The sequence below is a fragment of the Sciurus carolinensis genome, chromosome 4 (genome assembly GCF_902686445.1).
Source record: "Sciurus carolinensis chromosome 4, mSciCar1.2, whole genome shotgun sequence".
Taxonomy (NCBI): Eukaryota; Metazoa; Chordata; class Mammalia; order Rodentia; family Sciuridae; genus Sciurus; species Sciurus carolinensis.
Genome location: NC_062216.1, coordinates 172,031,473 through 172,056,113, shown reverse-complemented (window position 1 = coordinate 172,056,113; position 24,641 = coordinate 172,031,473). Strand labels below are relative to the sequence as shown.

The 24,641-nt window shown below is 66.1% G+C and overlaps 1 protein-coding gene across 4 annotated transcripts in view; it reads left to right on the top strand.

Annotated features, from left to right (window-relative positions):
* Positions 1 to 24,641, top strand: part of Shisal1 (shisa like 1) — a 109,372-nt gene that overhangs the window by 33,057 nt on the left and 51,674 nt on the right. For 2 of the 4 annotated variants that reach the window (XM_047551220.1, XM_047551223.1), the window contains exon 1: positions 17,556 to 17,832. The exons of 1 other annotated variant lie outside the window; for it this stretch is intronic. The gene's annotated coding sequence lies outside the window, so the exon portion shown is untranslated. Of the gene's footprint in view, positions 1 to 13,356; positions 13,671 to 17,555; positions 17,833 to 24,641 lie in introns of those variants that run through there. One more of the 4 variants, XM_047551211.1, reaches the window with a different exon arrangement.

Below are 24,641 nucleotides of genomic sequence, written 5' to 3'. Positions count from 1 at the left end.
CAGAGGGTGCCGGGCTGATCGGGCCTCTGACCCGCAGCCCCTGCCCTGGGGCCCCGGCAGGCAGCACCAGAGTCCCTGCTCCAGGGCGGTCAGATGGAGAGCCGGAGGGCCAACCCCTGGCCGCTCCTCTGCCCCAGAGAGGGCAGAGCAGGGGCTCCCCAAGAGCCCAGCCCTGGGGTGGTGGGCACCACCCTGGTCTCCCTGGCCCCGCCTCCTGCACAGTCCCCAGGTGACAGGCCGTGCCCTCCCGGCCTCGGCCACAGCTGCTCTGCTGCCGCCAGGCCTTTCCCAGCCTGCCCTGCAGCCCCACGGGGATCCGGGACAGGGGCCTGCAGGTCAGGTCCAGGGCCCAGAGGAGTCTCTGCTGATTGCCTCGCTTTCTGGGGATCCGGGTGGCAACCTCGCCTCTGAGCCTCAGTGTCTCAGCTCCTGTCCATCAAGTGGAAGCGGCCTTGTGGGTCTGGTCCTTCTGAGGACTGAGAGAAAGGTCAGGGGTCAAGATGCGAAAGTTCTGAACAGGAAGTCTTTTATGGATGCCCTTGACACCTGCCCCAGGCCCTTTGCACACGCTCCCTGGCAGACCACCAGAAGCAGGTCTCTCCCCTCCAGCCAGCCTTGCAGAGCCCAGGGATGGGCTGCGGCCCCTGGTTCTCCACCACCTGCCTCACCGGGCTGGGTGACAGGCCAGACTCAGGCTGTGAGCCCGGTGACGCTCCCCAGGGAGCAGGCCACCTTGCCCCTGGGTTTCAGGAAGAGGAGGTGGAGCTGGCCCGGCTGCGTGCAGGAGGTGGCCGAGCCGGGTTAGAGCTCTGCAGTCACAAGGCTCCTCAGTGGTGGCCTCACGTGGCCCCCAGGGAGCAGGTGGGGCCTCCGGCACCCTGAACCTGCCCGCCCCACACAGCCCGGCGGCTCAGGGTCACCTTCTCGGCCACTCACCCACCGGGGACACCAGTACCTGCCAATATCAGCATCCTGTGAACAAGAAGCTGGGAGGCACCGCCTTCCACCAGCGGAGTCCACGCCCAAGGTGCTCAGCAAGAGCAGGACCCACCAGATGTCCAGGGGACCCGAGCACCGGCTGCTCCAGCCCCCATCCTGTGCCACCCCTCCCTGCCACTCAAACATGACGAACTCAGAGGCCCCGTCCTCCCGCCTGCCCACAATCTGGCTGGACACCTCAGCTCAGTCACTGTGCACGGAGGCACCCCAAACTCGGGCCTGCAGCCCCCAGATCCTCAGTGTGACCTTAGTCACCTTCCCCTGGCCCTGGGCATTTGCCCAGCACCCTTGCCACAACTGGATGCTTCTTGTGACTTGAATAGTCACACTGTGGCCCTCAGTCTCCTCCTCCTGAACGTGTCCCCCAATGTGATCGCGTTCTCTCCCTACTGAACCTCTGCCAGGCTCCTCTGAGCCCTGGTGCCCAGGAGGCTGGACCTGGGCCTTCGTAGAACCCTGCTTAGTTAGAAAGCCTCCCCATCCCTGATCCTAATCAAGTTCCTCTCCTCCACCCTGGAAATCTGAGTCCTGGCCGGACCACAGGAGTCCCAGTGTGCAAGAGCCTCTACCCTGGACACTCAGCAAGCTCCCGTTGGCCATGCCCCTCACTCTGCCCAGCTGTCCTTACTGTAGCAGGAGTTGAGTCCCCCATTGCAACAGTCCTGCATAAAGTCTTCTGTGCTGGTTTTTACAAATGTCCACTGCAATTTTTGTCCTTAATACACACCCCCGAGCTTGCCACCAGCCTGACCATCCCCTTGCGTCCCAGAAATCTTAGTCCATGACTAAGCTAGACATTGAGTAAGCTAGACATTCAGAGTGACAACCTCGCCCCCTCCCTGTATTAGTCTGCTTTCTATTACTACAACAAAGTACCTGAGGCAGGCTCACCTTATAAAGACAAGAGGTTTATCTAGCTTGGAATTTCAGAGGCTGAAAGTCCAAAGAAGATCATGTTGGCTCAGGCAGGGACCCATGGCAAACAACAGAGCTGAGGGAGGAGATCCCTGCAAAACCCCAGGACCCCAGAGAGGGGGGCATCAGGCTCGTGCTTACTCCAACTCAGGAGAACTCAGGGGTCCCACAGAGCCACCTGATCCCTTCGAGGGTCTGCACCCCATAACCCCAGGACTCCCAGTGGGCCCCACCTCTCAGAGACCCCAGTGCCCCAAGCTGACGCAGCGGGGGCCCAGCTCCGTCAGGGGGACCCACTCGAGCCCCAGCAGTCCCCCTGCGGTGGCCCCTGACCATGAAGTCCGCAGGCTGGGGAAGGCCCTGCCCCGCGGCCCAGAGCCCCGGCTGCGCTTCCAGAGACGCTGCCTTCCAGCGGGAAGCCGGAGTCCCAGGCGCAGCACGGCTCCCGCGACACTGCCCGGCCCTGGTGTCCCCACAGATCCCTCTGCTTTGGTGCTCAGAGGACAGGCCGATGGCCAGCGCAGAGCTGCCAGGAAGGGCCAGAAGCGGGAGGCTTGGGACGGTCCCGGGCGCGGGCTTCAGAGTCCTCTCCTGCCCAGCTGGACGGCGGGCGTGGGGAGTCCTGGGATGTTCCAGGTGCCTCTTCCCGTAGCTGCAGTCGGGCAGCTCCTGAGCTGCCCCGAAGGTGGACGGCCCGACCCTTCCGGGCCCTGGCAGGGAGCCTGTCCTCGCCTGGCCGGCCTAGAGAGCAGGGCGGGTCTCTGAGGGCGGGCCAGCGACAGCACTGGGCCTCTCCTCGGGAACTCCTGCTGCTCGTTTTTCCCGCGAGGCAGCTCAGAGAGGGCGAGCGGCGTCCCCAGGGTCGCACAGCAAGGCTGTAGGAGTCCAGGTGCGAGGATCCCCCTCTTTTCTTGCTCTGTGAAGCCTGGGGGGCTGCTGCGCTGTCCTAGGCTGGACCAGGCGTCCTCGGGGCCACCGCCCTGGGGCGGTATCAGCAGGGCCCCGACCGTGCTGCCGTGGGGATTTTGATATGCTGAGCTTGGGGACAGGCACGCGTGAGCGGGCACAGAGGTGGCATCGTCGGGCGCGAAGGACGACCTCACGCAGGCAGGAGCGAACCTTCCCGCGCCCTGCAGGCAGCCGCCTGTCCTGCGCACAGGCCTGGTGACGGACGCTGATCACAATAGTGCCATTAACCATGGCTGTGCGACCGGCCCCGCGTCACTGCCACCACCCGAGCGCGCTACGGGGCAGGGGTGCTCTCTACCGCGACAGCCGCGGGCGGTGGGCAGCATTTCCCAATCCCTCCAACAACGAGCCAGAGGCTCTGAGCGGATCCCTGACGAGGAGCACGGGCTTCTCCAGAGAAGGAGAGGCCTGGAGGGCGGAGGCCGGGGCGGGCAGCGTGAGCCCGGCCCTGCAGTCGGTTCCCCGGGGCCGCCTCGGCCAGGCCCACCAGCCAGGCGGCTTCAGCAGCAGAAGCGCAGTGTCCCCAGGTGGGAGGCGGGTCCCGGGTCACCGTGAGGCGGTGGGTGTCCTCCGAGGGCTGGGGGAGGCCCGCCTGCTGCCTCCCGCCCCTCCTGAGGTGCCCTCCTCTCTGTGCCCGCTGCCCTGCCCCAAGGACCCAGCCCTTCGGGGTCAGGACCCAGTGCCCACCGTGCCAGTGCTGCCCACACACACCCTGTCCTGGGGCGGGGTCCAGCAGAGGCATCTGGAGGGCCCGCGGGGCCTGGGCCAGGGTGGGCCGGGGCACCAGGGCCCTGGGCACGTGGGGAAGGGGTTTCCCAGGGGAGTGGTCCCGCGGTCCCCGCTCATGGGGTGAGTGGCTCTATCCCAACCCACTCCCCAAACCAGAACCTGGTGTCCCTGCCCGGAGTCTCCATCCCACCCAGGTTGGACCCCGTCCCACAGCCTCTTCTAGAGAACCGGATCCAGCCTGTATAACCTGCTGGAACCAAAGGCCTGGGAGAGGGGAGCGGAGAAGGGGCGGGAGCGTCGAGGCGAAGGTCAGAGGAGCCTCCTCAGCAGGGACGTGAAGAGGACACTCAGGGATACCTGGGGACAGCAGGACCGTCGGGAGAACAGCCGTGCCAAGGTCCTGGGGCAGGAGTGTGTTTGGGATGACCTGGGAGAGGCATGGACACTGCAGGGCTGGATGCAGGCGGGGCTGGGAGAGGCTGGGGAAGGAGACCTGAGACCCGTGGGCCACCTGTGCACCCCCGCCAGGGCCAGTCTCCTAGGCTGCTTCCCCCACCTCCCCACCTGGGGCCAGGAGAAGCGTAAGGTCCAGGCTGTCCCCTGCCCCACACACCAGGCCTGGCTCCCGAGCCGGTAAGAACAAAGCCCTGGGATTTCTGTCACCGGCGTCCCTTTATGTAAGACATCGGGCCACCACAGGACGAGCCACGGAGAAAATCCCAGAAGCGAGGAAACGGGGAGAGAGGGAGAGAGAGGCTGCTAGAAGCGGAGACCCCACCGGCTGCAGCGCGGAGCCTCATACAGCCGAAGCCGGCCGCTCGGGCTGTCCATTCTCCCAGCGGAGCTTCACTGGGCCTGCTGTGTGCCAGGCCCGGGGACGCAACAGGCCCAGCGTCACCAAAACTCCAGAGGGGGCACAGTGGCAGGGGCGCCGGGCGGAGGCACCACAGTCAAGACCAAGAGGGGACAGCGCAGGGGCGCCAGGCCTGGGAGGAGCTGGCCCTTCAGAAAAGCCTGGACGGAGGCGAGCCAGGCTGGAAGCTTCCAGAAAGAGGAGGCGGGAGCTGGCCGGGTGCAGGGCGTGGCCCCTCTCCCTCGACTCGCGTCCCTGTCAGGGCCAGGACCGGCGTGGGGACTTGTGAGGACAGCCACCCCTGCGTCCACTCCGGAAGGGGTGCCAGCGGCCAACGTCCCCTCGCCGCCAACCCCAGCCGGACAGACGCCCTCCTCCAGGAAGCCAATCCGCTGTGCCGGAAGTCGGGCTTTCTGGTCTCCTGGTCTGGGCCCTGGTCACCCCCGGAGCCCTGGGGATCACAGGCCACTGGGAGGATCCAAAAGAAGCTGAGAACCCTCGCGCCCAGACCCGCACAGACCGCGAGCGGGCGCAGAGCCGGCCTCCTGGCCACGACCCGAGTCACCGCAGCTGCGACACCGGGTCGCGGTTCTGGGCGGAGGCGCTGGAGCCTGTTGGCGGAGGCTGTTCTAAGCGTCAGCTCAGGAGGGGAACCGGTCTCGAGGGCAAAGGCAGGGCAGCAGCGTCTCCTGACCACACGCCAGCACCCCTCCAGCAGCTCTGCTGGGAAACTCGCTCAGAGAGGTGCACTCGCTTGCCTCAGGTCACACAGTAAGCGGGAAGCAGAGCTGGAGTTCAAAGCCAGGCCTTACGTAGGCACCTTTGCCAGGACAACTGTCAGCCTGGTGGGACCCAGGGAGGCATCTGGCCGGATGGCTGGGGTGGGGACGGGAGGCAGAGTCCCCACTCAGGCAGCAGGTGACAGGGGCTTGCACTCGGGATGCAGATGGGTCCCGGGCAGCCCAGAGAGGCAGGAGAGAGGAAGAAGGGTCAGTGGCTACAATGCGACCTGAGGGCTCCCTCCCGCCACCTGCCTGTGACGCCCAGCAGCCGATGCCCACGCACTCTCCTGCTGAGCCCGCCGGGAGCTGGCGGGACCTGGGCACGCTTGGGGAAGCAGGCTGGGCAGCCCCCTCCCAGGCCTGTGCAGGACAGGGAGCAAGCCCAGACCCCTGTCTGGTGCCGCCCACAAGTGACAGGCCCCAGTGATGAGTGAGGCTGGGGTCCTCCCGAGCCGCCGGCGGTTGTGGCTGGTCTCCTGACTCCCCGAGCCTCAGATGCCTCCTCTACCAGGCAGCAATCAGACAGCCGCGGGTGCTCGCCTGTAATCCCCAGGGCTCGGAGGCTGAGGCAGGAGGATGGCGAGTATGAGGCCAGCCTCAGCAACTTAGTGAGACCCTGACTCAGAATAAAAAATCAAAAGGGCTGGGGATGCGGCTCAGTGGCCGAGCACCCCCGGTTCCACCCCAGATACCCCCAAATAAATTAAGAGGTGGTCATCAGCCTGGGGGTGAGGCTCGGTGGCAGAGTGCTGCCTAGGCCTGAGGTTGATCCCCGGCGCAGCCGAGTGGGGTGGGCGCTGCCGTCCAGGACACCCAGGCAGCAGCGGGGTTGCCGCCTGATCCGAGTTGTGGGCAGCAGGACTCCCCACGGCACCATGTCCCCAGCAGGGACTTGCTGGGAGAGGTCCAGGGACTCCCCAGTGGTCAGGAAGCCCAGCTGACCTGGGATTGTCCCCGGCCGGCAGGCTCTGCAGCAGCTCTGGGCTGTCAGAGACTCCAGCCTGGGCACACGGAGGCAGGAGCCTCAGCGGGAGGGCGCCAAGCTGGAGGACGAGGCAGGGCCCCTCAGACCCCTCAGGACAGGACCAGAGTGCCGGGCAGAGCAGGCCTGGGAGGCAGACTGAAGGTCACCCACTGGCAGGTGGCTGGGCCGGTCACCTCCCACCCTGCAGGGGCCTCAGGGGCAGCAGAGCTGGCTCAGCACATCTGAAGACGGAGCTGTGCGCCTTCTGCTCTCTCCTGCCTCAAACAGCTGGCAGAGGGCAGCCGCCCCAGGACGCCCGGAGCAGCTGGCCACGCCAAGTGGGGCAGGGGCAGCGGGAAGCTCGGCTTCTCAGGCTATTCTTAGCTCCTCGGGGGCCAGGCATGGAGGAGCAAGGTCACCCGCCTGTCCCCAAGAGGGAAGTCACAGATTCGGGCCAGCGGACGGTGGGCCTGGCTGCGGGTCTGAGGGCCAGCAGGGGGCCGGGGTGAGAGGAGGCGGCAAGCAGCCCCGGAGGCCCTGCCGCCTGTCCCGTCGGCTGTCATTTGCACAGGCACGCGGCACTTGGTCACCGTTCTCTGGTAGGCACCTGAGCCAGGCCCAGCGGTGCCTCTGCCCCCGACGCGTCCAGCACTCCGGCCACTGCCTGGCGCGCAGGAAGGGCTGCGTACACGCTGGAGGAGGGATCAACCCGCGGAGAGCCTCGGGCTCAGAGCCGGGCACACAGCCTCGGTGAGCCCACGGGTGGCCCCGGGAGGACCGTCCCTCCTGACCCTCTTCACGGGAGCGAGGCTGGTGGGGCAGTGGGGCAGGGGCACTGACCCCGGTGGCAGCTGCAGGAGGCCTCAGTCCCCCCGGGCCGGGCAGGGGCCAGGCTGGCTCCCCGGCAGAGGCACCGCAGGGTCACCGCCTGGGTCTGAGAGAAGCTGCTGGGAGGGACCCAGAGGCTTTGACCTGGAGGAGGGACACTGAGCAGACCCAAGGTTGGGGCCAGAGGAGGACAGGCAAGGACTGCTTTGGACGACGCCTTGGGCTACCGGGCAGTGGTCATCGAGGGGCCTGGAAGGCTAAGGAAGGTCAGGGACGGAATCCAGTAAGAGGCGGCGGGGACCCGGGTGGGGTGGGGATACCTGGAGCTCTGAGGGGCCTCAGGGCCAGCACCAGGGGCCAGCCCGCTCCCTGAGCTGGGTGTCTAGGGGACAGAGAGGCCCGTCCCCGTGGTGGGGACACAGGCAGGTGCCCAGGCTCCTCCCGCCAGCTCCACACCCTCCGCCTGACCCCCGACCGGCCCTCGCCCTCCAGCCGTCTCTCCTGCAGCCCTGACTGCCCGCCTCCCTGGACCAGCAGGAGACGGGCTGCTCGGGCTAAGGCTCCGGGTCAGCATGCAGCACCTGGATGGACGCCCCGGGCCTGCGCCACTGCGGGCTCCACGCCCAGGTTCCAACAGGGCAGAGGGAAATTATCGGGAGCACAGCCGGGTCTGTCCTGAGCACGCCGAGGCTCTTCTGGCCGTCCCTTGAACCGCGACTGCGAGGCAGGCAGGCCCACAGGGCGGCGCGGGAGCCAGGACACGGGCACAGACACGGGCCACTGCACGTCAGGCCAGCACCCACCGGTCCCTCCTGCAGTCACATGGTTTGCACGGAACGCGAGGAACAGTGCTGCTGCCCCCAGGAAGAGCAGGGGGGCAGGTCACCACCCACCACCACCCTGCAGCCCTCCAGCCACACACGCACCCCGCTCACCCGCCGTCCATGGGGCCACAGCTCAACCCTTCACGCATCCCTCCCCGCAGCTGCCTCCCACCCGCCTGCCTGTCCACCCACCCACCCACCCAGCCATCCATCCATCAACTACCCATCCATCATCCACCCACCCGCCCATCCACCCACCTACCCATCCACCCGCCCACCCACCTGCCCACCCACCTGCCCACTCATCCATCCATCCATCATTCACCCACCCACCCATTCACCCACCCATCCACCCACTTACCTGCCCATCTACCCACCCACCCAGCCATCCGTCCATCATCTACCCATCCATCATCCATCCCTCCACCCACCTTCCCACCCACCCACCCACCTGCCCACCCACCTGCCCATCCATCCATCCATCCATCATCATCCCTCCACCCACCCGCCCGCCTACCCGGCACCCGAAGCACCTCCTGGCCTCCCCATCCTCCACCATCTCCCAGGATGCAAAGGTGTGCAAGCTGCACCTGGTGCAAGGGCTCCCTGTGTCGGACACGGAGCCATGGCCCCTCCCGGCCCAGTTCACCAGCGTGCAGGAACCCACAGGCTCCAGCGCTGCCCAGGGCTCTGCTCCCTCTGCATAAGCCATCTTGCTATTGTCCAGTGACAGGGCCTCCAGCAGGGGCAGTGACTTGTGCCCAGCTCTAACGTGGTGGACCAAAGCCCCGTGTTGAAGCCTCACGGGCACCGGCGGGCCCAGGGGTGGGAGGCCGGGTGGACGAGGCGCCTCCTCACAGCTGGAGTGGTCCCTCCCCGCCTCCGGCAGGTGACTCCACACACGTCACCTGCCGTGGGAGGAGCGGCTTCACTCGGCGGGGAGGACTCATTAAAGCTGGGGACGCTCTGCAGGTGAGGCGAGTGCCAAACAAACGTGTTCACTAATGGAGCACCGGTGCCCGCGTCCCAGGGAGCCTGCAGGGGTGGCCAGGGTCCCTGTCCCACCCCCGGGCCGGCAGGCACGCACTGCCAAGCCCCGGGCTGCGCCTGCGGGGGACACTGGGACCGCCCTGCCACGTCAGGAGCAGCCTGGTCCCGGGAGCTCCTGGCAGAGGGCGCATGACCAGGGCTGGGTGGGCAGGAGCCCAGGGGAAGCAGGGACCTGGATGGGAGCTCGGACGGCCTCCAGAAAGAGGAGACCTGAGTGGGTGGCCAAGGACAGGACGGCGCCGGAGCGTCCAGGCCTTGAACACGCAGCGCTGGGTGGGGGCCCACGGCCGGCCCTTCACCACAGCCGAGAGGCTGGGCTGCCTGGGCGGCGGGAGCAGACGGACGGCCGGGCGGCCTCAACCCTGCAGGCAGGCGGGGCTGGCTCTGCACAGGTCCAGGCAGGAGCTGGGAGGGGGGACCAAGGGGCACCCGTGGGTGCCAAGAGGAAGGTCGGGGGAGCCGGGGGGCTTGGTGGAAGAGCCGCTCTGCCCTCTGGGCAGGTCTGAGCCCCGTATGGGCGAGTCCCCTCCCGCCACCCCTCCTCCTCCAGCCCCAGAGCCCGGGAGGCCCAGCGGCCGCCAGCGCATCTGCCCCACTCCTCTGCCCGCCTTTCCCTGGGGTCCCCACGCTGGTTCAGGGTCCCCTCATTGGGGAGGAGTGGGGACCTCACTTTACTGACGGCCCCGCAAGCCACTCCCAGCCTTGCTCCCCTGGGAAGTGGGTGTGGTGGTGACAATGGTCACCAGTTCGAGGGCACCTTGCAGAGCCAGCCAGCGCTTGGACAGCAGCTGCAGTCAGACCACACGGACACCGGGCCACCTACCAGGCCAGTCCCAGGGGACCGCGAGGGAGCTGGGACGCCAAGCCTCTAATGTCGCGGCTGGTATGTTCCTGGCCACGGTGCTGCGGGCATGTGGCGGGGCCTCACGCTGGGTGGGACAACAGGCAGCTGCGCTGGCCCTGTCCTGGCCCCGGGAGCTGCCGTGGAGCCGCCCTGCGCGCACGGCGCAGCCTCGCCCAGCCTGGCTCTCGGCCTCCCGCTGGTTCCTCTGCTGGACTCGGGGTTGCCAGGTGTTCCTGACCATGGCCCTTGGAGCACCGTGCAGGGTGGGCACACCAGCCTGGCCGTGCAGAGCTGGGCCTGGAGCTCCTGGGTCGCTCTGACATCCGCCTGCAACATGGCTGCCCGCCACCGCCCCTCTCAGCACCTCTCTGCACAGGCCCTGTGGTTAAGCAGCACCTGGTGCCTGAGAGCTCGAGGCTGTCACGTGACGCGAGAAACACCTCAGCCTCACTGGAGGCCCAGGCCAGGTGGGGACAGCTATGCAGACTCCCCCTCTGCCCCGGCTCTGACCTGAGGCACTGAGAGAGTGGCCTCTGCTGACGGTCATCACGGGGCCCTGAAGAGGCACCGCTGGACCCTTTTCAAGGAGGGGACTGAGGCTCGGGGGAGCCAAGCGTCTGCAGCGGTGGTACCTGTCACTACAAGGGGACAAGAGGTCGGCGGGGAGGCCTCACTCGCAGGGTGACCCTGGCCAGGCCCTGGCCTCCCGATCCTGCTTCCTTGGCTGAGTTGGGCTGGGCACTGCTCTTGGCGCGTCACTGGCAGGGCAGGGTTCTGGGCTGCGCCTCAGCGGGGGGTGCGCAGGACATTCCCACAGTGCTCTGGGGCAGGAGGCCGCCGTCCTCTCTGCCGGCCTGGCCCCAGCACTGGGCAGGGGTCTAGAGAGACAGGCACACTGTGATGCCCCTGCCGAGGTACCAGGCTTCCTCCCCTGGAGGAAACCACGCTGCGTGAGCCGTTCTGAACTTGGAAGTCAAACACAGCAAAGGCCGCGTTCTCCAGTTGCCAGCTGTGTGACCTCAGGCAAGGCACTCAACCTCTCTGATTCTCCCTATCCTTAGCTGAAATGGTATAAAAATAATGCCTTGCTGGTGGCAGACTGGTGGGGCTGGTGAGGCAGTGTTTGCAGAGCCCCGGCCGGGCACAGTTCAAGAGTCTGCAACTCAGGCTTTTCTCTCCTCTCTTCCAAAGGAAACAGGACTTGGCTGGCCCTGGTCATCTAGGAGAGCCCTCAGACAGGGCTTGCGGGCGTCCTAGGCCCAGGCCACGGGCACACCCTGTGTCAGCCCTCTGACCCCACCGCTCCCGTCAGGCCCTGGAGCAGCCCTGCAGAGGTTCTGACTCACCACAGACGTTGACCAGTGGCCTGGCTGCAATTGGGAGATGGCCACACAGGCAGGGGCCACCTGGCCAGGGCTGCAGCTTGGCCCTGCTGCCCAGCCCACGGCCATCCTCCCCTCTGGGAGCCTCGCCAGAATGGAATTCCGAAGGCTGAGCCTCAGCCAGAGGTCCTCCTTTCCTGGGCTCCATGGAAACACAGGTTTTACTAAGGAAGGCTGCTCCGAGGCCAAGCCAAACAATCTGCACCATCGGGAAAGGCCACTCGGCAGAATCAAGGGGCCTGGGATTCCGGCCTGCGCCCAGGGACCGAGCTCTGAGCCTTGGATAACCTGCCTCCCGACGTCCGGCCCACCCAACGCGAGCAGCGAGGCCCAGCCTGCTGCATCTGGGAGTGGCCTGGAGGGAGAGCCAGACACCCTTGCTGCCTCTAAGCCGAGCCGGCCTGGGGGTCGGGACAGACCCAAGTTCGAATCCCAGCTCTGCCACTTACCCTGGGCGAGTCACGCAGCCTTTGGGGACCAATGGAATGCACAGGAGTGACTTCTGGGGTGGCTGAGGACTCTGGAGGCCATCTGAGAGGTGCCACGGGGCACTGGGCACCAGTGAGGCTAACTAACAGGCACCACTGAGCCAACACTCTGTGCCTGGCCAGGAGGGAGAGGCAAGTCTCCATCCTGAGCCAGTTAGTGACCAGCCTCCGGGCAGGCAGCTTCAGTCGAGACCCCTGCTCTGGCCTGGCCTGCCTGGTTCTGCCCTGGGAGAAGTGAAATGACTGGTCTCCAGAGCCATGTCCCTACCCCAGGCCCCCAGAGAGGCTTCTGGGAAGGCACTGTGGTGGCTGTGGGAGGAGCTCCAGCAGAGAGGCCCCAGTCCAGCCTCTCATGAGCTGTGTGGCCTTTGGCCATTACACAACCTCTCTGGGCCCCCTCCTGCAGCTCCAAGAGGAAGGCACGGCCCTGCCTCTACTCGGGCCTTTCTGGGAGATGTGGTGGCTGTGCAGGGCATTTGGTGAGCCAGAGACACCTGCAGGAGCGGGTGATCCAGAGCGGTGACCACGGTTGCTGTTGTCATTGCCATCACCCCGGGTCACCAGGGAGTGCCGGGCTCTGTGGAAACCAGCCGCTGCAGGGACCTGGCTCAGATGACCACTGCCCCAACCCTGCTCCGGTCTGGACTCGCGTGGGGTGCAGCCGCCAGCTGCCGGCTCAGACGCAGGGCTGCAGGGTGGCAGGGCTGGGGGCGGCCTTGCCGTCCACCCTTCAGCCCGGTGCCCCCCAGGTCCAGGCGGGCGCTCGCGTCCAGCTGGACAGGGGCTCTCTGCCGCGGAGGTTGACAGAACACGAGGCTGCGGAGGTCCAAGTGCTCCTCTGCTCAGGACGGCCTTGAAGTCAGGGCCTCCACCTTCAATGTCACCTCTATCCTCAGTCCCCAGGGTGACGTAAGGACAGGATGTGACACCCCATGGGCTCTCTGTGGGACCTAGCTGAGGTCCCTGTGAGCGGAGCCTGGCGCTGCCGAGCGGGCCCCCTCAGGTCGCGGTGCACGCAGGAGACAGGCTGGGAGGCCACGGCCAGCGCTGCCCCTCCCTGGTCCCCCTGGCACGCTCCCAGGTGAGCCGACTAGGGGCAGCTCAGGGTCCTAAGCCTGAGGGCCCCGGGGCACCCTGGGGTCCGGGCTTGCCTCTGAAGCTTTGCTGCCCACGCAGGTGGCAGGCCCTTGCTGCCCACTCCCGTCTGCAGGGTCCCGTGTCTCTTCTTCCCTGCGTGGTGGCCTGGAAGAACCCTGGGCTTCCTCCTGGGGCGTGGCCCTGGGAGGTCTGAAGCAGAGCGGTGGCCAGGTCACTATGCTGGCCCCAGCAGGGTCTCTGCTGAAGCCAGAGGACACAGCAGCCCCTCGGCTGAGGTCTCACAGGCTGAAGGTGGCATGTCCTCAGGCAGGACCCTTCCTGGGGGCTGGGGAAGAAACTGCTTCCCAGGTCACTCTGGTGCAGCGTGGACAGAACCAGGCCTGGCGGTGGCGTGCTGGACAGCAGCCCCCGCCTCGTCTCCCTGTCCTGCACCGGCCGCTTCTCCCACTCTGGGCCTCTTGGACATCAGCTACCCACTGGGGACGCTCTGCTTTCAAAGGGCTCGTGTGATTGGCCAGGGCGCCTGACCACCTCCTCGTCCCAAGGTCAGCTGCTCGGTGCCCTGGACTCAACCGCAGGCTCCCTTTCACCCTGCAGCCTCGACTCGGGGGTCGCCCTGGGCAAGGCTGCCGGGTCACACACCTTGCCTGCCACTCTGAGGCTGTGAGTGACCCTGCCTGGCCTCCTGCCAGGGCCAGAGGAGGGAACCTGTGCCACATGTGTGGCCAGGAGGGAGGCCCGCCCTGGAGCAGGGCGGTGAGCCCAAGGCTGCGTGGAACTCTGTGCTGAGAGTATGGTCTCCAGCTCCGGCCCGTGTGTGCATCTGGCCTGGGGAGCTCCCTGGACCTGGGCCCAGCTCCCTGCACCTGGACTCACAGACCTCTGGGACAGCGGGCATCTGCACACGGAGCACCTGTGATGTGGCTGACCTCAGCCCGCCTGCAGGTACACACCGCCCACGACTCACAGACGCTCGGAGGGGAGGACCCTGGGCGCAGAGCAGCCTGGGCTCAGGCGCCGCAAACCTCGCTCAGTATGCAGACCCTGGCCGCTCTGCCTCCAGACGCCGGGAAGCAGGCTGGGCCACCATGGTTCCTGTGGTCACTTGGGAGAGGGGAGCTGCGGGGGCAGCTGGCCCCCTGCAGACAAAGGCACAAGAATGGAGGGTCCAAGCGGCCCTGCCTCGGCTTCCATCTCCTCCCCTGTGACCTCGACCCTCCGGGCCCCTCCCCCTCCCTCCAGCGAGGTCCTTCATCCCCCTTGGATCAGTAAGGAACCCGCCGTCCCACTTCCCGGCAGAGCCCCTGGGCAACCTGAGCAGGGCGCAGGCCTCACTCCCCGCCAGCCAGGGGCGCTAATCCCTCGGGCCCTGGCCTTTTATCTCGAATTCGGGCCTTGGACCTGGTTGGGGTTGAAACCCCAAGACCCGGAGGAGGAGGGAGGCCTGGAGGGCCCTGGGAGGCGGGGCCGCTCCCCAGGGCAGGCGGGCGGGTGGGGAGGCCGGGCGGCGCGTCCCCTGCCCCCGCGCGGTCACGGCCTCCGAGCCCTCCCCTCGGGGCGGGGCCTGGCGGACGAGGTGGCCCGCCCGGGACCCAACTTGTAATTAAACGGCAGCGACTTTGACGTGGCAGGTGATCTTCTCGGGAAGCCTGCTTTAAATTTAGCTTCCTCCCCAGCCAGCCCTTTGAAAGGGCTGCGCTCCCGGGAGACAGCGTGAGTCATCGGGCGCCCGCCCCGAGCCGCGGCTGCGGGGGAGCCGGCCGCCCAGGCCGGATAGTAAATAAGGACGGGCGCGGGGCGGGGCGCGGGGCTCGGGCGCCCCACCCGCCGCAGGTGCTCGGGAAGGGCGCGGAGGGGGCCTCCCGGCCCCGCTCCGGCGCAGGGTCTGTGCGCGTCTGGGCTCCGGCAGGCGCACTCGGGGAGCTGGGAAGTGCTCCCGAGCCCAAAGAGCCCGGCTCGGCCCGGCCCCTGGGTGCTGTCTTACTTGGCAAGAAGGGAAAGGCCCTTCGCCACCGGGACTGGGTTGAGGACGCGGAGATGGGAGCTCATCTGGGGTCTCTGGGTGGCCCTGGTGATCACGTGGACCCTCCTGAGTGGGGCAGGGGGCCTGGACCGGGGAAGCCACGGAGAGAAGCAGAGCGGGTGTGGAGACTCAGGCCTGGAAGACTGCAGGGATGGGGCCACTAGCCAAGGACACTGCGGCCACCACTGGGAGCTGGAGGAGCAGGGAGGGTTGTTCCACGCCCCAAGGCAACTCGGCCCTGCAGATACCCTAGGGCAGAACTTGTTATTGCCCCCTTGTCTCCAGAATTGTAAGAGGGTAAACACCTGTCCGCTTAAGCTGCCAAGGGCCGGGTCCTTGGTTACAGCAGCCAGGGGCACCAGTGTCCAAGGCTGGGACAGGGAACCCACCCCCCAATCAGCTGGTGAGTGGCCAGGGCAAGATTCATATCCAACTCCATCAGTTCCAAAGCCCCCACAATTCCCACACACTCCTGGCCTCTGGAGGAACAGAAGGGACCTGGGTGGGACTGAGCACCTACTGAGCGCTGCGCTCTGTTCTGTGCTATCACAAATCTGCCTGATGTGGACCGTCTCTCTGTTGTGGGGACACCGTGCTGGGGAAAAGCAAGGGGCAGGGTAGGGGAGCACCGTGGAGGGCGGCCCGTGAGGGGCCCACGGGGCCATCTCTGGGGTGCTAGGTGGCTGCACAGGAGGCCAGCCGCAGGGAGGGAGGGGCGCATGTGTCCCTGCCGTAGAAGACTGCGCACCCTGTTGTCACCAGCCACCCGTGCACCTCCTGAGTGTCCGCTCTGCCTGCAGGAGCGAGGCTCCAGGACCAGCCCCCAGAGCAGGCCTGAGACTCACCCGCCCCTGCGCGCACTGAGACCGCCACCTGCTTCTTCACCTCTCTGGTCCTCAGGCCTCTGTCATAGGTGGATGGTCACAGTCCCCTCTGGGGACGGCCTGCCAGGCCCTGGGTGAAGGGCTTTGCCTGTCCTGTCTCATCCTTGGACTTTGAGGGTGGGGCACTGCTTTGACTTTTTCCTTAGGAAAGAAAACTGACAGGAAGGTTCTGTGCCATGCCAAGGGCCATCAGGGACAAAGAGCCACCTTGCTCCACCCCTGCGCACCTGACTGCTGGGACACTGCCTCCCCCACCTCCCTGTGGCCCTGATCTCAGTCTCCAGGGCCCTCTGGTCATTGGTCAGGGCCTGCACCTGTCCTGGGAGCAGGTTCACTGCTCAGGTTGTCCCCAGAAGGGGAGGACACAGATGCTGTGACAGATGGGGAAACCTGGGGGCATATGCCCTGGCAATACTCTGCCCTCTGGCTGGGCACCCTGGCACCCAGCCAAGCCTCCCTGAGCCCCGCTGCCCCTGGAAGGAGCACTGAACATAGCAAGAGAAGGGCCACCCAGACCCCCTGCTGCTCCCGAGTTGCCTGCACTTGCTGACACTGGTTCACACAAAAGTGGGCTGCACCCTCCTGGGCTCGCCCTTCCTAGGTGCTGGCGAGGGCACCTGGGAGCCAGGTAGAGTGAGGGGTCGTATCTCAGAGGTCAGGCATATCTAGGCTGGAGTCTGATTCTGCCCCTGCCAGCTGTGTGGCTCAGAGTAGGAGCCTAACCTCTCTGAGCTCAGGTTGCCTTGTCTATGAAGTGGGAAGGACACCACCCAGTGCTGTGGTTAGGAATATAAAATAAAATGTTGCCAAGCTCCTGGTGAGGTTGGACCATGTCCCTCAAAACAAATCAGACCCAGCTATGTGGGTGACTCTGGAGTTAACTGTAGGTAGGACGGCCCTTCCAGGCCTGCCCTCCAGGGTACACAAACCTCTCTCTCCAAAACGACTAGGGATAAACCAAGCTCCTGGGCACTCCCCCTGTGGACAGACAAGACCATTGTGACCAGAGGCCACAGGGCAGGCACCAAGGGAGGTGGAGAAGTTGAGGGGCACTGGCTTGAGGCCAGGCAGCCAGCACGCCCTTTCCTGCCGGAGAGGGATGAAATGGGGGGTCAGCTGAGGTGGACAGGACAAGAGCCCAGCCTGGCCGGGGAGAGTCAGGGAAGCCTGGGAGGAGGGTGTTGTTGGGCGTGAGGGGTTCTTTGCCTGTCTGTGCCAGCGCCACCCTGACACTGACCATCTGGCTCAGGGTCTGGCAGGGAGGTGACGGGGGAGGGGCCCTCCTGGAGCAGAGTGCAGAGGGGCGGCCGGGCAGGGGTCTGTCCACCTGGCAAGAGGGGCAGGGCGTCCTGCAGAGGCCAGGGCTGGGAGCAGCTGGGGAGGCGCAGGTGAGCGTGTGGGGACAGGGGACCCGGAGTCAGAGGCGGGTGGGAGGCAAAGAGGAGAAAAAGGAGGAAGAAGGGGAGGCCGGGAAAGGAGGAAAAGAGGGAGGAACAAAGGCGAGAAGGAGCGAAGGAAGGACGGGAACGAACAAAGAAGGAGTAAGAGGGAGGAGGGGGGAAAGTGAGAGGACGAGCCCGGAAGGAAGGGACGGTCGCGAAAGAAAACATCCAGGGAAAACCAGGGCGGAGGGGAAGAGCGGAGGGCGCGGCGCCAGGGAGCCGGGACGGAGGGAGCGCGGCGAGGAGCGGCGGGCGGCGAGGGCGGCCGGCGGCGCTCGGCGAGGGGGCAGCAGAGGGCGCGGAGCGCGCGGCGCGGCGGGAGCGCAGCGGGCAGCGGCGGCGGCGGGCGCGGGCCGGCGGCATGAGCGCGGCGGCGGCGGCGGCGGCGGCGGCGGCGGGCGCGGCGCGGGGCTCGGGGCGGCCGGGCGGCGGGGCGGCGCGGGCCGCGGAGTAGGCGCGCGGGGCGGGCGCGCGGGATGCGGCGGGCGGCGGGACCCCCAGCCCGAGCCCCGGCCCCGGCCCGAGCCCGGGCGCCGCGCCGCGTCGGGCGCGCCTAGGAGCGGGCGCCGTGCGTTCGGCGGCGCGGAGCCGCGGAGCCCCGAGTCCCCGCGGCCCCCGGAGCCCGGACAACTGTTGCGGCGGCGGCGGCGGCGGCGGGGGCACGGCGGGGCGTCGGCAGCCCCCGCGCCCCAGCAGGCGGCTCCCGCGGGCGCCGGCTCCGGCAGCGGAGCGAGGAGCGAGCCGGCGGCGGGCACGAGGTGAGCGGGGGCGGCGCGGGGGAGGGGCGCGCCGAGCGGGGGTCGCGGCGGGGGCGGGGCGGGGCGGCGGGGGCGGGGTCTGCGGCCCGGTGGGGAGCGGGGGTGCGCCAGCCGCGCGGGCGAGGGCGGGCGCTCCGGGCGAGGCGCGTAAGGTGCACCGGGGTCCAGGGCTCTGGAGAGGGGCCGGCGTGCCGGAGCCGGAGCCGTGCGGGGCAGCCGGTGCCCTGGCGTTGGGGTCCGCCCCGGGGCTCGCCAAGGTCGGGATCGTTGAACCCTGGAGAGAGAGGAAGGGGCCTGGGTTGGAGGAAGAGTGCGGGACGCATCGTGCTGGGACGCGGCAGCCGGGACCGGAATCCGCGTCCGAGGTGGGGACCAGCGTCCAAGGACCGAGTCCGGTGTGCGCCGGGCAGGGACAGGCAGGTTCACGCTGCGGACCTGGCAGGTTCCAGGAGTCCGGGCTGGGCGGCGTGGGGGACGGGAAAAGCCCCCCAAGTGCGTACCCCTTGGTCCCAGCCCGCCGCGTGGTCCCCGCGGAGCCACCGCCGCCTCCCGGGCCGAATCAATATTGATCCCGCTCTCGGGGTTGGGTGGCCCCGGCGGCGGCCTCGGAAGCTCATTAGCTCCAGCAGTTGCTATAGAAACGAGACCCCAAGCGTCTTCAGGTTATATTTATTCTAATTATTATTATCATTATTAGTATTAGTATTTGTTACTCAGTCAGAGAAAAAAGAAAGGAGGAGAAAAAGCCAGCGCGTCCCGCCGCCTCCAACTGTTATGCCTGAGAGTGCGCTGCCAGGGGCTGGTGGGCCAGGCTGGTCCCTTCCCGGTGGCCCTGAGGGCTGTGCTGCCCACTGAGGAGGGGATAGAGGGTGGGAAGGGTTGTACAGCCGGTGGGGAGAGCCTGTGTGCCTGTGTGTCTCCCCTGCCTCTCTGGGCCCTGTGATCCCCGTCTGAGTGACTGCTCCTGCCCAAATATGCATGAGGAGAGCAGAAAGTGCCCTGGGCCAGGAATGGCAGAGGCGCCTGGCCCTGACCCTGGTGGCCTTAGCTTTGTGACTGTAAGCAAGGCTCTGGACTCCTCTGAGCCTCGGTTTCCTCGTCTGTTAGAGAGTTGTAGAGTCATCCCCCCACCAAAGGTTGCTATGAGGTCACACCAGGAAAACCCTGGAAGTTCCCACCTAGCAGTCATGGCTGCGTGACCCCAGACAGCCAGCGAACCTTCTCTGGACCTTAGTTTCTTAGAATGTAAAATGAAGGCCTGGACCAGGGGTTGTCTCAGCTGCCTTTAGTCACTGAGGGCCTGTGACTTGCTTGGGCTGTGGTTACTGTACTTGTAAGCCGGCCAGTTCAGCTCCATTCAGTTCTAGACTGATGGCTGGGTCCTCCTTCCGTCACCTGATTCCCATTGTCCAAATGTGCCCAGGAATTGGAAGGTCCAGTGGACCCTTTGGGGAAGTCCATCTCCAGGTAGGTTGTGGGGGTTGGTCGGAAATGTTATTCAGAACCTGGATCCGGATAACTCGGTCCTTGGTGTCAACCCAGGGCAATCCCATGCCGGTCGGGCTTGCCCAGGTGGGGTCCTGCCCCGGCCTGTGTCTGCACAGGACACCTCTTCCCAGCAGCTGGCTGGGAAGCCCCTGGCTGGAGGTGTGGAGCAAGAGGTGACCAGAAAGTTCTCCAGCTCTGGCGCCCTGGAGCTCAAGCTGAGAGCATCCGGCAGGGGCTTCTCCAGTGTCTTTGATGTCACCGATACCCTGGTCTCCCTGGTTTGGGCTCTGTCCCAGGCATCTGAGGCCCTGCACTGACTGGCAGGGCAGGTGAGGGAAGCGGCGTGGCTTGCGGCCTGTGCGTGTTGTGTCGCTGACCTGGACCACCCAGTCTGGAGCTCACTGGGCGGCTGCACCCGGCAGGGGCTGGAGTGGGCGGGCTGCTCCGACCTCTGTGGGCGGGCCTGCTCCGAGGAGAGCTGGGGAGCGTCCATCCGCGCCCTCCTCCACTGTCCTTCAGCTGGGCCCTGCCTGCCGCCAAGGACGCTGGGCCTGCCCCTGGAGGTTCTGGAAGAAGCAGTTGAGGAAGGGGCCCGAGGAGCCAGTAGGAGCCAGTAGGTGGGACGCCTGGGGCCGGCCGTCGGGTGCAGGGCGCAGGGCGAGCACCTTTCCCACAGAGGGTGGGAGGTGCGTTGGGGAGTGGGGGACCGCAGGATGGGCAGCATCTCTGGAGAGACAGAGAGGGCGTGTGGCCTCCAGCCTCAGGGCACAGCGCGGGTGGCCCTCCTGGCCCTGCAGGCCTGACAGCCAGGGGAGATGGCCCAGCTGGAGCAGGGACCCCCAGCCTGGCCGAGGGGTGGTTGGAGAGCAGGTGGGCAGGAGGGGACCAGGTTTGGGGCTGGGCAGCCTTGAGGTAGGGATCCTGTGCTGGCCGGGGCAGTGGGAGTCTGCTTCCAGCTCTCTAGGACAATGACCAGACCCTCAGTGACCCCCCCCCCAACAGCACACATAGGGGAGGGGAGAGGGCTGCCCAGGCCTTGGGCCTCTAGCGGGCAGGGACCTGTGGACACCAGGTCACTTCAGCTGTCCTGTCTGCCATAGATGACTTAGCTTACAGGGTCACAGCTGCGCCCCCGCCCCAGCAGGATTGCCCCGGGGCAGCGGATACCTGCAGGCCACCAGGAGCCAGGTGCCATGCAGAGCAAGGGCAGAACCCCAGCGCTGCTGATTCTGTGGCACAGATGAGAAGCCGGACCCTTCACACTCTACCCATAGCTGGCAGCCGGGCCCGCACCGTGGTGAGGTGGAGGGGCTGTGGACACTCACTGCCAGTCATTACTGGACTCGTGCTTCTCCCTCTGAACTGACCCAGAGTGTGGCTCATCTTACACTTGGAGGAAAGACTTCACCTCCTTGCTTGGGGATGCACTGTCTCTATGAATTCAGCCTCTGTGACTCTGGCCTCTGCGCAGTTGAGTCACGTGACAGATTTCCACTGACTAGAACGGACTCTGAGAGCCTCTGTTCCCCGGGTGGCTTTCCCCAGCTGTTCCTTATAGAAGTAACTCAGTCAAGAGTCAACTCCTAAAAACAGTGGGGCTCCTTCCTCCACATCTGTCTCTAAGGCGTGGTCCTGGACACTCGCAGCCAGTGGGCGGGGAGAGTGACCTGCTCCTCCTGGGGGGACATTGGGCTGCTGTCACTCACGGGCCTGGCAGGGAGGGTCTGACCTCCTCCTCCCCCGTTCCCTTCCCTCCTTCCTCCCTCCCTGGACCTTGGGTTCTCCTTGGCCTGGCCACCCGTGTGATCCCCTGGGGAGCGGAAGGGACCCTGCGGCCGCCCAGTCTTGCCCCCAGGTGGCTTCTTGCCTAGACACAGCCAGGTCTCACACCTGTTTGAGGTTGGTGGGAGAGTCCTCCTCTGGCTGGGACTCTGGAGGTCCCAACTCTGTTCGGCCCCCACCCGGTGGCCAGTGTCCCCCTGGCCCTGGCCAGGCCCAGCTGTGACAAGGCTACCCTCCTTTTGCTCTCAGCCCTGGCCAGGTTGGGAATGTGCCAGGCACCTTCCTGGGGCGTCTCGACTGCCCCTCTCTTGCAGCCCTGCCCCCAACCCAGGGCCAGCCACTTGGGGACGTGGGGCCTCTGAAAGTACCAGAAAGGCACTGGTACTGTCCTTGGGAGCTGCTCTCCCTGGCCTGTGTGGGGGCGGGACAGGGGGACAGGGACACAGCCTCCTGGGGCCCCTCAGTGGCCTCTGGGCGGGAGCGTGAAGCTCCTGCACGTCTTCATGTGCAGATGGGGGCACAGAGGCCCAGGGCAGCCTGTGGGGGTATCAGGGTCACACAGCAAGTTGGGCATAGGACGCCCCACCCGGCTGAGGCCCCCCGCCTGGAGTACAATGTGACAAGAAAAAGCACCCCACAGCACGGGCGCCCCCTCCCTGGCCGTCCAGGGGAGCAGCAGAGTCTTGCAATGCAAATGCCCGTCCCAAGCCTTCCCTGGGCTGAATGAAGGAGCACCTACGGGGCGGGGCGGCGCTCAGGGCCGCCCATCTGTCGCCGCAGCCGACCTCACAGATGCACGCAGCCGCGCCTCGAGAAATTAAGAAATAATGCATGAGTTTCCCAAATTACACCCATTTAACACTGAATTAAGCGCTGCAAGCTCTTAACAGAGCCCTGGGAGGAGAAAAAAAATTTTTTTTCTGTTCACACTTCCCTGGAAAATGAGACAAACCCCGATCTTCCCAACCCAGCGACATAATCGGATTATCCCTCCCCGGCAGCCCGGGAAGCGCCGTGCCGCTGGAGGGCCGCCTGGAAGCGGGCCGCGAAGTTTGCCTCCTGCGCCAGCTCCTGAGGCTGCTGGCGCCCGATGGGCTCGGGATAAAGTGGCGTTTTCTTAGATGTTGGCACAAATTAGAAACAAAGGCAGGTTCCTCCACAAACCAGCGCAGGAGTCTCCGCGGGGGCTGCCGGGTCGCTCCTGGGTTTTGCTTTCACTTTGGGCTCCTCATCGGAGGACCTGATCTGTGGATAGCAGACGTGGGCAGCTTCTCCTCGTTCCCTGCTCCCGGAGCGCCTGCCGCGTGGGGTCGGGACCATTTGGATCAGGGCCCTGTGCTGGCCAGTGTGGTCGCGGAGGTGGGCAGGAGGACCCGGGAAGCAGGTGTGTGAGAGGGGCAGGGAGGGCTTCCTGGAAGAGGTGACTTCAGCCAGGACCTTGAGGGGTGTGTAGGAGTGTGTCCCCAGAGGGCAGCCGGGCATCCTGGTGAGAGGCAGCCCAGGAGGGCTTGCCGTGCGTCTCAGAGGCGAGACCTCCGGGGGCCTCTTCAGTTCTCAGCGAGAAGGTTCCCTTGTTACTTCTCCAGCTCCCCGTGAGCATCTGTCACCCTCAGGCTGCCCGATGCTCTACGGAGAGCTGCTTCAGGACCACAGCGGGTGGCCAGGGTCCCCCAGGGGCTGAAGCCCCAGGCCTGGCGTCTGCGGTTCTGTGCTGCAGGAGAGCAGTGCCAGAAATTGAACCAAAGATCGAGGCCCCGACTCTGGAGTCCAGAAAGCCCTTTCCTCCCTGCCGAGCCTCACTCCTTGGAGGCCGCAGGACTGGGCTGTGGGAGGTGCCGGTGCTGCCCCGGGCTACCCGCCCTGAGCCTGCCCTCTGCACCCAGAAAATGGGGCAGTGGAGGCTCTCCGTGCACCTGCGGGGAGCTTGGTGTCTGAGGAGCCCAGAGGCCTGGCCCTGACAGCCCTCGCCCCACAGGGCAGGGGCCTCCTCAGGCTGCGTCTGTGTTGTTCAGATCGCTCAGGCTCCTGGGGCAGGTGGGGACGCACTCGCCCATGACGTGCCTGGGGTCTGATCCCCCGGGACGAGGGGCCTTTGGGGAATGAGCTGAGCTGCCAGCCAGGGCCCATCGCCAGGGCAACGGCCCGAGGGAGGCCCCTGGGCCCATCCCCCAGGGCTTCTGCCAGGAACAGCCAGGGGTCACCGGGGCGTCCTGGCTCCACCTAAACAACCTCCCTGTGCTTGCTGCTTGCTGTGGGGCCGTGGACGAGTCATGTGACCCCTGGGCATCCTCACCAGGGAGCCAGATGAGTTTCCCCAGGCCTCCCGAGCTTCCTGCCAGGCCCGGCCGCCGGGTCTCCCTGGCACTGCCGCGGACGTCACTGTTGGTATGGTGGTGTCGCGTCCTTCCACTGGGAGCCGGGCAGGACCACACCCTCCTCCCTGGGCCCCCTGGGGTAGGGACCGCCAGGCCAGCTGGGAGGGACTGAGGAGACGACCCAGCAGGCAGTGGGGGTTCCCTGCCCAGCGCCATGGCAACCGCAGAGCAGGGGAGGAGAGCCAGCCCGGCCTGGGCGCCCGGCCAGCGCCACTTCTCAGGAGCAGCCTCTGAGCTTCCGTGTTGCCCTTTTCAAAATAGTGTGGATCCTGGCGTCACCGTAATTTGCACAAGTGGTCATGGGGACTGGAGGTAGGAACTGCGATGTTTCTGCAGCCAGATGGGTGACATTGCTTCCCAGCTCCTCAGTGAGAGCGCGTGAAGCCCATTCTGCTCTTCAGCTGGCTGTGTGACTTTGGGCAGGCCACATCCCCTCTCTGAGCCTGGGTTTCCTTTTCTACAGTGGGGACAGTATGCACCTGTCAGGGTTCTTACAAGAATGCAGTGAATCGATCCAAGGGCGTGCTTGGTCAGTCTTGGATGCAGTAAACGCGCAGTAAACACTTATGATCACACCACCACACTTCGCAATGGAGACAGCAGGGCGGCTCTGCGGCCAGCGCCCAGCCCAGGTCAGCTGTCACTAAAGGGAGGAAGCCTCGACTCCGGGCAGCTCAGAGGAAGCCCGAGGACTGGGCAGAACTCCCCCCATGAGGGTAGGAGCTGCGGGCCGAGCCGCAGGCCCACCAGTGTGCTGTGCGGAAGTGACCTCGTCCCCGCGTGCACTTTGGTGGATGGGGATGGGTCCCAGGCCACATGGCGTCCCAACAGCTCGTTCTGGACAGAGCGGGGTCCAGCCCGTGTCGTCCCGTCCTTGAGCTTAGGAAGGCCCCATGCCGATGGGAGCCTGTTCTGTCCCCCGCCTCGGGAGGACACTGCCTTCCCTGGGAGCGTATCAGGGCTTTGACTGCGGCTCGCGCTCTGTGCAGGTGAGCTGGAACTTGGAGGCGGGGCCTGGGCGGGTCCCTGCCTGGGCAGTAGGGAGCGTGGGCAGCTTTAGAGCAGCAGAGTTCCGCGGTGTGGCCGTGGATGACTGGCCGGCCTCCCAAGGGTCCCAGCCACGGAGCCATGTGGTGTCACCTCTAGCCTGTGGCAGAATCAGGC